This window comes from Lissotriton helveticus, chromosome 8 (assembly GCF_964261635.1).
Source record: "Lissotriton helveticus chromosome 8, aLisHel1.1, whole genome shotgun sequence".
NCBI lineage: Eukaryota > Metazoa > Chordata > Amphibia > Caudata > Salamandridae > Lissotriton > Lissotriton helveticus.
The window spans coordinates 1,544,938,470-1,544,952,022 of NC_136069.1; positions in this window are offsets into that span (position 1 = coordinate 1,544,938,470).

The following is a 13,553-nucleotide window of genomic DNA, read 5'->3' on the forward strand; positions in this document are numbered from 1 at the left end:
ATATTTTTTTAAACGTTAATTTCTCAAAATCCACTGGAGCACATATATTGAGACCTACAAAAGGCACATCGGGCTACCAGTCCCTACAATTTTGCCAAGTTTCGTGCAAATCCATTCAGCCGTTCGGGCTAAAACTGAGGCCAACCGCCCTATGGAAAACTCAATGTTAAAAACACGTTTTGGGACCCCCCTTTTTTCTCGGCCCCCCCTTGACGAACCCCCCCCAAATTTTCAAGGGCTGCTCAGAAACAAAATGTGCCATTTTCCTGAAAATTTCAGCCAATTCCGTCCACAAACGCCAAAGTTATTAGACATAGAATTTTCAAAAAACCCATAGAGAAAAAATCCTAACTATATATACCTACTGGCGACCGCCAGTAGGTAATATATATATATATATATATATATATATATATATATATAGCTGCGCACTCTGGCTTGATACAATAAATTCAGTTTATTCCCACTCGCTCCAGGAATCAAGAAGCTAACATACGCATTCCGGCCACCTGGCCTTCGTCAGTGTTAGCTACCACAATAATCTTCACCTTTAAAAAACAAATTATTTCATTCGTCACTCAAAAAAGTCATTAACAAAAACAAACAAAAGACTTTAAAAGGGCTCGCTCCTAGATGTTTTTGTGGCACACATTTTAACCTTTCTATTGTCAATACCTCGCGCTGTGTAAATACTTAATTTACATGATCCATTACATAAAATGGGCTCGCTATATTGGTATGATAGATAAATCATTACTTGTTGTTTTAGAAATATTTATAATTAATTATAAAGAGCCACCTTCACAGGCCTGAAATTTCACTTTAGGCCATTGTTTATGGTATACCCCAGCTCACAGCATAACCAATATGAAACTATATTTTCACCTGAAAGATTACTCCCTTAATGGGCAAACGGGCCTTAAAAAATCAAGTCCATATTAAATCCATAAAACATCAACACAGACAGAAGTCGACTTTTTACATTACAAATGCAAAATCATAACATGGTGGTTAGATGGCTCATTTCCCATATCAAAAAGACTGGTATTTACAAAATATAGAAACACTGCTATTTATCAATAAACCAACAAATCAAAAAATTACTTTTCATTGCCACTTTATTGTGGTTAAGAGACCTTCTCCCATTGATCCTGAGTAATATCGCCCAAAATGTGCAAACATTCTGTCACAACGTTTTAACCAGCAAATGACCAAAGTTCTTCCTCACTGTTAAGTTTCCAGGGAGTGCTTGTTTTCAGCTCAACAATATATCTGGCTTCCAAATGCTGTAGTAGTTTTACCATATCTCCTCCCATTTCTTTAATGGGGACCTGATCTAAGCAGAAGCATCGTTGCTTGTCACGCTGTGAATCATGGACTTCTGCAAAGTGTCTGGGCACCGGGTATGCACTGTCATGGTTGGTTATCACCTGTGTGTGCTGCTGTATACATTTCTTTGTTGGATGGATCGTACTTTCAATATACTGGAGACCACATGGGCACACCAAGCAGTACACCACAAAACTGTTGTCACAATTCAGAAATTTGTCAATTGCGCATTTTGCTTTCTTGCCAGGAACTACATATTCCTTTACACTATTTTTACAGGCCTTACACAAAGTACAAGGGAAAAATCCCACAATGGCTGTGCGTGTTGTTGGTACTGTTTCTGTGAAATTACTGCGCACCAGCATGCCTTTAAGTGACATACTTTTTCGAAACGTAATATTGTATTGTATTGTATATGCATTTATAGAGTGCTTACTACCCCTGACGAGGTGTCAAAGTGCTTTTTCGGCGAGTAGCACGCTACTCCGGGACACATGGAGGATTAGTGTTGAATTAGTATAGTGAAACATGCAAGCACATTTTAAGTGGTGGATAGGCTAGTCAGTTATAGGTTAGTCAGTTATTTGGATTCGGATTTGGAAAGAAAGCAGATTCTTGAAGCACGCTACTCCGGGAACCCATTAAGGATTAGTGCTGGATTAGTGTGGTGAAATATGAAAGTAATTTGAGTGGTGGGTATTAGTCAGTTATTTGGAGTGAGAAGGGTAGCAGAGGGATAAAAGGGAGGAAAGGTTTGCATTCATGTAGCACCTGTCACCCCTGATGGGTGTTAAAGCGCTTTTCCGGTGAGTAGGACGCTACTCTGGAACCCATAGAGGATTAGTGTTGAAAAAAATAGTATAGTGAAGTGTGAAGTAATTTGAGTGGGGGATATGTTATTCAGTTATTTGTATAGAGAAGGGTAGGTTGCAGGATGGAAGAGGGAAAGAGGTTTGTATTTATATAGCACTTGCTACCCCTTGATGGGGTTTTGAGGCACTTCATTGGCGAGTAGCACTCTACTCTGGAAACCATAAAGGATTACTGTTGAATTAGTATAGTGGAATATGGAAACTGAGAAGTGAACATGTACATCTGTTATTTTGACTGAAAAGGATAGTGGAGGGACAGAAGAGTGAGAATCTTATTTTTTTTAGGTCATAGCAGTAGGAGGAGGCTTTTGGATATGCAAAAGGGATTTTGAGGGGAAGAGTCAGAGGGACGAGTTTATAAAGGTTTGTTTTTGGGGATCTGTATAGTAAAAAGAGGTGTCAGATGATGCAAGGAGGGTAGAGTAGGAGAGAGTCTAGAAAGGGTTATTTTAGGGATCATAGTAGTGGTCTAGAGTTTGGGATAAATGAGAGAGTGGATGTAGCGGATATATTGATATATGTATAGGGTGAGAGATAGGGTAGTGCTTTGGAAATAGTAGTAGAAAGAAGTTTGAGATGAGTCAGAAGGTTGGGCCAGAGGATATATTAAGAGAAGTATAGGCTGAGAAATAGGGTAGTGCATTTGAAATGCTAAATTAGAAGAAAGTGATAAATATATAGATCCATAAGTACATTGAAAGTATATAGATGCATAGAGGGGGTAAGTATATATAGATTAAAGATATTGATAGAGGTACAGGATGAGAAATAAGGTAGTGCATGGGATATGCTTTTTCAGGACAAAAGGTGACAGACACACAGATCAAAGTACATGGAAGATACATAAATGCACAATGGAAGTAAGTACATGTAGACCAAAGATGATTTTTTTTTATTTATTCATTTACAACAACATAATTATTCTACATGTTTATACAAAGAAATACACAAAGATAGGTAAATATCTATAGTGAAAATAAATGCTTATATACAGAGGAATATGCTGTAAATTTCTGTTTGCTTATGTTGCTTATGTGGCTGAGCCAACTCTTGAGTAGTTTTCCGAAGATAAGGTGGTTGTCGGTGGATCTTATGTTGGGGGGTAAAGAGTTCCATAGTTTGGCTGCTTGAACAGAGAAGGATGTGCCAACCATGCTTTTTTTCTTGTATCTTGGGATTTTGAGGCGAGATGCCCCTTTAGAGCATAGGTTCCTTTGTTGAATGTGTTTGGTGATTTTATTCCTGATGAAGAGTGGTCCCATTCCATGTATTGCTTTGTGGGTGATACAAAGTAGCTTGAACGTGGATCAGGTGTACTCAGTAACAGTCTTCCAATAATACTGTGCGCCTGTAGTACCGTCCAGTTCCTTTGAACCGGATTTCTGATTTGTTGAGATTTGGCTGAGAAACCAAGAATTAATCTTACAGCTTCAGTATCACTCTTGGCCTCAGACTCCTCAGCCAATCTGAATGTTAGAAGTGTTGTCTCTTGGTAGATTGCACTCTCATTGCCGTGTTGTGGAGTATATGGTTCTGATACCCTCTATGTCTAAATCGCTCAGGGATTCACTTGCAGCTGTTGTATAGTCTTCTGGGAGAGTGCAGTTTCTTTTAGATCGCACCAGCTCCCCGTAGGGGATACTGTGGATCAAACTACGAGGGTGCTGGCTTGTAAAATGTAGCACAGTATTGCCCGCTGTTGGCTTCCTGTACCATTTTGCGCAGATTTTATCTTCGCCACAAACACTAGGAGATCCAAACTAGGCACTTCTATGCTGCTGATATTACTGGAAAACTTCAGATTGAATGTATTGTTGTTTTAGAATTCTTATATATTCCTCTGTATCCGTCTCAGTGCCCTTCCAGACAATGAAGAGGTAGTCTACATATCTTGCCCAGAGGGCGATTTTCTCGACCCACCTCTCAATGTCATCCTCCCAGGTCACACGCTTCTCTCACCAGTCTATGAAAAGATTTGCATAGCTAGGGGCGAAGCACATGCCCATCGCGGTTCGCAGTATCTGCAGGTAGAGCTGCCCCCCAAAGAGGAAAATGTTGCTATGCAAACAGAATTCTACAAACTGAAGTACCATATTGCTATGAGTCTGGAATTTTAAAGGTCTAGTTTTCAAAAAGTACTTCAGTGCCATTAGGCTCTGGCTGTGCGCAATACACGTATACAAGCTGGCAATGTCCGTTGCGATGAAAAGACAGTCTGGTTCCCATCGGATATCCTGAACTTAGGTCTTTTACCAGCAGAAAAAGAAAGTGAGCCACATAAATTGATGCCTTTTCGAGCAGGCTTCACTTGCTTGAAACTATTGGACGTCCCGGTGGTTTCTAGACATCTTCGTGGACTTTCGGCAAATGGTAGAATGTTGGGAGTACCGGATAGTCCACCTTGATGAACTGGTACTCGTCATCTTCCAGAATCCCACTTGATTTCCATTTTTCGAGTAGATCATAAAAAGCTAAGACACTCCTGCTGAAAATGTCTCTGTTTACTTTCTTGTAGCCCATCTCATCTCCCAAAAAGCGCAATGCTTCTTCTTTGTATTTTTCTTCTGCCATTATGATGACATTGCCGCCTTTATCGGACTGCTTTATTACAATGGAGGCGTCATCCCTCAGAGTTTTCACAGCTAACCACTGGGTTTTGGTCAGATTATATTGCCGTTTACCATTTGTTCGTGGATAGGATGTTCGTAGAGTGTCAAGATCCTTGTTCATAGTCTTGTGGAAACAATCAATTGCATCAAACGGCATTTTGGGGATGAATTTAGACTTAGCTTTGAACTTGCTTCTACCACTGCTTTGATCAATATTTACATTTTCAATTCCATTCATCCCATCATCATCCTGAACGATTTCTTGGTTGTCTACATGTAGCATGTGTAGAGTTTGTAGTGCCTCCAGATCGTGTCCAGTTATCGGATATTAGTTGGAGCCTGGGGCATTGTGGCTCTGCGCTAAGGCCGTCTTGGATGCAGAATAAAAGATTTCTTTCATTTCAATTTGCGCACAAAGTGATATAAATCAATCCGCGTCTGTACATAGTCCTACTCTGTTATTGGACAGAAAGTCTGTCCCTTTTGTAGGACGTGAATTTTCATGTTGGGCAATGTTCTTGATGACAGATTGATTACTGTCAAAGGGCTTACTTTTTGTTGGTACCCCTCTTGCTCCTCGTTACAAGTGGAGTAAAGTTGCCTCTTCCTGTTTTTCCCTCCTCGCCTGCTCTTCCAAAGTTTTGCTCTGGCGGACGAGTTTGAGGATATCTTTATCCGTTGGTATTCCTGTGGAAAATTTGGTTCAAGACTTGCGCTGGTCCCGGCATCTCTCCCCGGGTTCTCAGCTTCAGAAGGATCCTTCTCCACCTCTGATTCAGATGTATTTCTAGGCTCAGGCACTTGAGCATTCTTCGTTACTTGCATAGCCTTCTGCGGTGTGTAGTACTTTGCTGCGAAAGTGAGGACTCTACCAGTCTCATAGTCACGCTGGTCTCTTGCAAACTTATTCTGTTTGCGGCGTTTGATGTCATTTTTATAGGAAATTAGTCTGGTCTTCATTTTGGCCTTGAGATTCTCCACCTGTGCAATGTCTTCAAAGGTTGATATTTGCCCCTCAATATCATTGATCTCACTCAGTAACTTCGCTCTGTCACTTTTGGCATATCTTATTAAAATTTCCACAGTGCCTTTGGCTGATGCCACGGTATGGTTTGCCCAATCTTTCCATGAGTTGGGGTCTGGATTTTCATTTGAGGGGACGGTGTAAATCCTGAGTCCCCTCGGTATCCGTTCCACATCCAAATACCTCTGTAGGGAAGTGGCCTCCCACCACTTCCTTATTTCCTTTTCATAGGCTTGTTCTAATTTTGTAAACCACCCTTTCAGGTGGTCTGGTCCCTTGCTAATACTGGTGCCTCCATCGGCTTGCTGCTCAAACGGTGCGCCTTTGAATACCAGATCTGCAGTTTCCTGTCTCTCTGCATCACTGAACATTCCTGATTCCGTACAGAGAGCTCGCCGCTATACAGAGTGGCTAAGGAGTCTGAGGCCAAGAGTGATACAGAAACTGTAAGTTTAATTCTTTGTTTCTCAGCCGAATCCCAACAAATCAGAGATCTGGTTCAAAGGAACTGGAAGGTACTACAGGCAGACAGTATTATTGGAAGACTGTTACTGAGTACACCTGCTATTACTTATCGAAAAAGTATGTCGCTTAAAGGCATGCTGGTGCAGAGTCATTTCACAGAAACAGTGCCAACAACACGCACAGCAATAGTGGGATTTTTCCCCTGCACTTTGTGTAAGGCCTGTAAAAACAGTGTAAAGGTAAAGGAATATGTAGTTCTTGGTGAGAAAGCAAAACGCTCAATTGACAAATTTCTAAATTCTATCACCAGTTTGGTGGTGTTCTCCAGTATATTGGAAGTACGATCTATCTAGCAAAGAAACGTACACTGGAGCACACGCGGGGCGATAACCAACCATGGCAGTGCATACCCGGTGGCCAGACACTTTGCAGAAGTCCATTATTGACGGAGTGACAAGCAACAATACTTCTGCTTAGATCAGGTCCCCAATAAAGAAAGGGGAGGAGATAGGGTAAAACTACTACCGCATTTGGAAGTCAGATATATTGTTGAGCTGCAAACCCGCAATTCCTGGGGACTTAACAGTGAGGAAGAACTTTGGTCATTGGTGGGTTAAAACGTTGTGGCAGAATGTTTGCACATTTTGGGCGATATTACTGGATCAATGGGAGAAGGTCTCTTAACCACAATAAAGTGGCAATGAAAATTAATTTTTCGATTTTTTGGTTTATTGATAAATAGCAGTATTTCTTTATTTTGTAAATACCACTCTTTTTGATATGGGAAATGAGCCATCTAACCGCCATGTTATGATTTTTCATTTGTAATGTAAATAGTTGACTTCTGCCTGTGTTAATGTTTTTTTGATTTAATATGCACCTGATTTTTTAAGGTCCCGTTTGCCCGTTAAGGGCGTAAACTTTCAGGTGAAAATATGGTTTCATATGCTGTGATATGGGGTAATTAATTATACCATAAACAATGGCCCAAAACGAAATTTTGGGACCGTTTAAGGTGGCTCTTTATAAATAACTAGCAGCCCGTCCCGACGTAGTCCGGGTATGAATTGCTGCCGGCCAGTAGTATATTGTTTTGTAGGATTTCGTTTTGATAGCATTTCTTATCTGCGACAGGCCTGTGAAACACTCCGATTCACAGTGCACTGCTGATGCACTTAAGAGTGCGCGTTCAGTAGTGTGTGAACTCGAGTTTCCCTACTTTATATTTCCTTGCAATATTATATAGTGCGAACTCGACAACATGGCATGAGCACAATTTACATTACAGAAGAACACATTCATTTGTGGTAGGCACGGGGAGACAAAGTGATTTTCCAGGAATGACAGGATGTTGAGCTGATGCCGAGATTCGAACGTAGCTCCCCAGCTCTAAAGTTCGCAATTCTAGAACTTGTGGCGGGAGGTGTGTCTAAAAGTGTATGTCGGTGCTGGCCATCAATGAGAGAGACCTGTGAATTTTTCAAATCGGTGGTGAAAAACTATGAGTATGTTGCTGGAGATGTGGGCCGCCGTGCCACCAATGTACTTACCGGGGGAGGGTAAACACCCATTATTCCGCAACTGTCTTTCCGCATATCATCACTCCGCATACTTTCATTACGAAAGTACCATGACTCCGCAATGCTATTATAACGCATGCATTACATTTTATATGCTTTTACCACGCATACATTTAAAGGCATGAATGGTAAAAGCATGTTTTTTTTTTATGTTTGGATAAGGTCAGTATGGGTATAGGGGTATATGTTTTGGGGTACTGAGGTATATATTTTGGGGTGTTTGGGTATTTTAAGGGTTCAGATATAGTTTTGGGTTATGGGGTACAGGCTTAGTTTTAGGGTTTAGGGATAGGTATAGGTTTTGGGGTACAGGGGTATTTTTAGGGTTCAGGGCTAGGTTTGGGTTTTGGGGTACAGGGTTTTTTTTAGGGTTCAGGGGTAGGTTTGGGTTTTGAGGTACAGGGGTATATATAGGGTTCAGGACTATGTTTGGGTTTTGGGGTACAGCGGTATTTTTAGGGATTAGGGATAGGTTTGGGTTTTGGGGTACATATTTATAGGGTTAAGATGGGTTAGTGTTTAAGGGTGTTGGGGTATTGTAAGGAGTAAGGGTGGGTTATGATTATGGGGTGCAGGGGTATTTAAAGGGAGCAGGATGTTCACCCGGAGCTGGAATGTACAGAACCTGGGAATAAAAAACAATGAAATATTGGACACCACGCTCGCTTTTTTTCCGTAATCCCACCCCCCGCACACGCCCACGCCCCCAGCACACGACCACAGCACACGATATGAGACATGGCATGAAGGGCGGAACGTACCACACGCCCCCAGCATTTGTCAGGCCCCCAGCACACGCCCACAGCACAACGCAGACACGCCCACAAGGGACTACTTTGCTGGCACAGTTCTTTTACCTTTTAAATGTATATGGTGGGCGTCTGCATAGCCTATGTCCTTCTGCTGCAACTGCTCTTTCCGACGCTGTATTGGGTGTTGTGATTCGTGCTGTGGTTCCTGAGATTACCCGCCTCAAAGGTTTGGGCTCTCTCTTTATTATATTAGTATGGATTATAAATATTTCTAAAACAACAAGTAATGATTTATTTATGATACCAATGTAGCGGGCCCATTTATGGAATGGAACATGTAAATTAAGTATTTACACAGCGCCAGGTATTGACAATAGGAAGGTTAAAATGTGCGCTACAAAAACACCTAGGAGCGAGCCCTTCTAAAGTCCTTTGTTTTTGTTAATGACTTTTTTGAGTGACAAATGAAATAATTTGTTATTTAAAGGTAAAGATTATTGTGGTAACTAACACTGACGAAGGCCAGGTGGCCGGAACGCGTGTGTTAGCTTCTTGATTCCTAGAGCGAATACATGATATTTATCGTATCAAGCCTGAGTGCGCAGCATCATAAGTTTTGCGACATTGGTGTTTGGAAGTATCATTGTGGAACCTTCTCCGCGAGCTGCTGCACCCATACTGCTGAGAGCAGCGATTTATTGGCGGTTTGCGTGTGTGTGTGTGTGTGTGTGTGTGCGTGCGTGCATGCGTGTGTGTGTGTGTGTGTGTGTGTGTGTGTGTGTGTGTATATATATATACACATATAGATATATTTCACATTCACTCCAGGATCATCACCGGATACAGCCGCACCAGGTCTACCGATATCATGGGTAAGGCACATCATTATTGAAACTCATTCTAATGAATTATTGAATTAAAGCATCACAAAACAACAGGAAGCATAAGCCTTATAGGAAAGTGTATTAATTCTCAGTTATCAACTAAGATTCCTGAGTATTAAATATGTAATGCAATATACAATCATTTAATATTTAAAAAATAGTTTAAGGAAAAAAATAAATATGGAAATTCAGTTTAGGAGTGGGATGCTAGGGATCTGGGGGTAAGAAATGGGCAAGTGTATTAAATATGCACGTATCAACTAAGATACCTTAGTATTGATTATTATAATAAAAAAAATTGTAAGTACATTAAAACATAATTTCTAAGATTTAAAGGAAGTATTATAAAAACACTGGTTGTTGTTTAATAAATTAAAATATTTAAAATATGAATATTTTATAACAAAATATATTTACAAAAATATTAAACATATTTTTCATAAGATAGAACATTTTAATGTACATTTTAAATATTGTTTCCCCACAGCTTTTCATTAACTTCAATGGGAGAATTTGTCCTTTTTTGTTATTACATTTCTTGCTTTATCTAAACGGTTCTTAGTGTTTATCTACAGTTGGTAAAGCATTGTGGTCAAGATCAGAAGCAAGGAATACCTGTGGTCATTTAAGAATAATCAAATGTGCTTTTTAGAAAATATTGGTCAGGCAATTTATTGCCAGGAGAGATTGAAGGAGGCAGGTAGAAGTTATTATTTACAAGAAATGTATGTTTGTGTTTTAACCACATTTACATCAACATACGTGTTGTTTTCATATGTGTATGCCAGGATGGCTATGTTTTTTTTTTCAACACAGGGTTGAACAGGAAAAAGAAAATAATGATTATATTTCTTTTTGAACCTATTTAAATAAAAAGCAACATTTTAATTTGTGGATTCGTTTTTTTTTACATTGCTCAACTCTGGAAGAAAAAGTTAACTCTTTGCAACGAAAAGAACCTGGATCTTGTGATTGTTTTTTCATCCTTTATATGGTTTTGGCCTGTTTTTCATTTTTCTTTTTTTTTCGGGCATCATGGTTATTGGAACGTGACATTACTGGAGTTTCAAAGAAAGCAGTCTGGAGATTGAATTGTGTGTTTTTTTGTTTTGGTTTGGATTTGTAGTGAACTTTATAGACTGCTGGATTACCATTGACTTTTGGGTGAAAGGTCCTGAGAGTACCAACAAGAGTTGAAGAAAGAAGCAGACTACAAGTAGTAAGTGAAGGATATTTAACATTTTAAAAAGAACCTAAAATGCCAATTGAGTTAAAATATTAAATCCAAACAGGAGAGTAAATTTAGAAGATATTAGTAGGCATTAGTGGTATAAAATGCACACAATATTGGTCAGGTAATCAGAAGCTCCATGCAATGGAATTTGTTACATTTTTATAAATAGTCTTTCTGACATATATGTACTTTCCTTATTAGTTATTTGAGGGTTCAGACTAACTAACAATCATTCTGGTGTTCTCATTTCCTGGAAACTGTGTTCTTTTTAAAAACAAAATTAGTAATGATAGAGATTGGGGTTACATTTTCCAATGGTAAGGTATGCCACCCCTCAATGGCATTATTGGCATATGCACCTCCCTCTAAACAGGCCGAATACAGTTCCATCATCCAATAGGAAACCTAGATTTGCTTCTATGACCTGACCTGCTTAGATGTTCAATCCTGTCTTCAATGTAATTTAGGAGTGGGGGCAGTTTTACCTTGTTTTGTGTTAATAATTCTGATTGTGCAATTAAAGTATAGAAGTCATCCACACACTCAGGAGGTACAAAACACAATGCAGTTAGTTTTTTTAACTCATTTTGAAGTTTACTATTTGACATATAATCTCAACTAAGGAATTTTAGAATTTTTTTATCAATACGCCTGGAAAAAGTGAAAAAAGCATCCTTGAATTTGTTGTGTTAGGATAGATTTTAGTAACTGTATTACTCATTTGTTATTCATATTCAATTATGATTTTCAGAGAAATGTTATTTATTAATTTTGAGATTTTACAACTGATAAAAACTCAGTGTAAGTTGAGGCTTGTCAGGCAGTAAACTGTAAACTAATGGAATGAGAAATGTTCAACACACTTCCAATGACTCTTGGGCTCAGTTAATCCCTCCTTACAATAAATGTGCCTACCTTATTTCAAAAGCCTATTACCCCTTAAGCACGGAATATAGTTGGCTTGACAAACATTTTCCACTTTTTAAAGATCTGAAAAAAACAGAAAATGATTTATATGTGTGTGGTGTTATGACAGTGTAGATTCTGTCCTTATTTTTGTTTGTTCCTGTCGAGAGAAAAAATATTGTAGAGGTAATTGTTTGAATCTATTGTTCAAACTGTGGAAAAACATTCTATGTTAGCTTCTCATTTTGAAAATAAAATGTGATTATTAAGTCTAATTTGTATTATCTGTTTAAATGTCCTTGTGTTTTTGACGTCAGGATTTTTTAGATGTTATTCTGGAATTTGTAGATGATTTCTGATGCTGTGTTGTTTTTGCTTTTTTGTAGTTTATCTAAGGTCACAAAGAGATTTTTATATCATGTTGGGGTTTTCATGCATCACTTTATTTATTTTTTACAAAATGTATGTGGTTACTTTGTAGTTTTAATTGTTTACCCTAATTTGGGTTGGACAGCTGTTTTCAGTTCTCTTTTTTGTTGGATGGTTGTCCTCTTTCTTGTATTTGTTTAGTTTTGTAATTGTCTAAGAAACATGAAAAATATGTGTTTCAATTTGCTCCTCAGTCACTGTCCAGCAGTTTCCATGACTATACAGTTGGCGGTATTCAAAAAGAAAATCTGCACCACCGCTAAGGTCCAGCAACTTCTCTGACTAAGCAATTGGTAGAGTTAGAAGACTACATCTGCCACCAGCCACTGTCCAGCACTTTCCCTGACTAGGCAGCAGGTGGAGTTAGAATATTAAATCTGCCCCAAGACACTATCCAGCAAACAAATGGTGTTAAAAAACACTTGTTTATATATCCTATACAATATCTACACATATTAATTTTATTAGTTTTATTTACTATTATAGATAGATGGCAGTGTTTGAAATAGTATCTCTGTTATACTCCTCCTCTCTTTGGCACATCCAGTCACTTCAGAAGGCAGTGTACTACTGATATGGTGGGTGTCTGTATTTATATCTTTTTTAAAGTTTAACCATCATTTCAGTAAAAGAGCTGCTGTCATCTATGTTTTTCCTGTGAAAAAAAACATGACTAAACGTATAATTGTTTTGTTAAGGATATTGTTTTCATATGTTTTACTTCCTCATAATGTTTGCCCGCCATCTTGGTGGGGACAGAGTTACAGGTTGTGTAAAATAGCAAATGGTAGTAGTTTCATATTTGCATTATGATTTAATAATGTTGAAAACATTTGCATAGTGGTCTAATGCGTTGGCATATATTGATATTGAAAACATCTGCATAGTGTTGTGATGTTTTGCATTGTATGCATTGTGCTGCATACACATGTGCAATGCAACACTTTTTAAATACAAATGTTTGAAAATGTATAAAATGGTACACTCTACTTATATTTCCTAAGTATTTAATATAAACATGTTTTTAAAATATATATTTGCAGTTTTCCTTTACAACATAAAATGTGTGGAAAAGGTTTGCGTGGTAAATAAGTGTATGGTAAAGTAATCCATGGTAATGGTAACTTGTAATGTAATCATATGTATGTTTGTGAAAAAGGTATGCCTGATACAGGTATATGTGTTGTAAAGACTGCGTGGTAAAGGCATGAATTGTATAGTCATACATAGTGTGGATTGAACAATTTGTGTAGGTGTTGGTTTTTGTTCTGAGAGGTTATGCTTCTAGTGCAATTCCTATGCCAAGGACTCGCACCACACACACATCTCTGCAACATGGCGCAGAGGTTGTGCATGGCAGCAAGCAGCTTGTGTGTGCACATGCATAGGGGATGAGAGCATCAGAGGGATATTTTCTTTAAAGATGGCTCTGTGCTGCTTTCTCACCCACTTGCAAAAAAGCAACACAA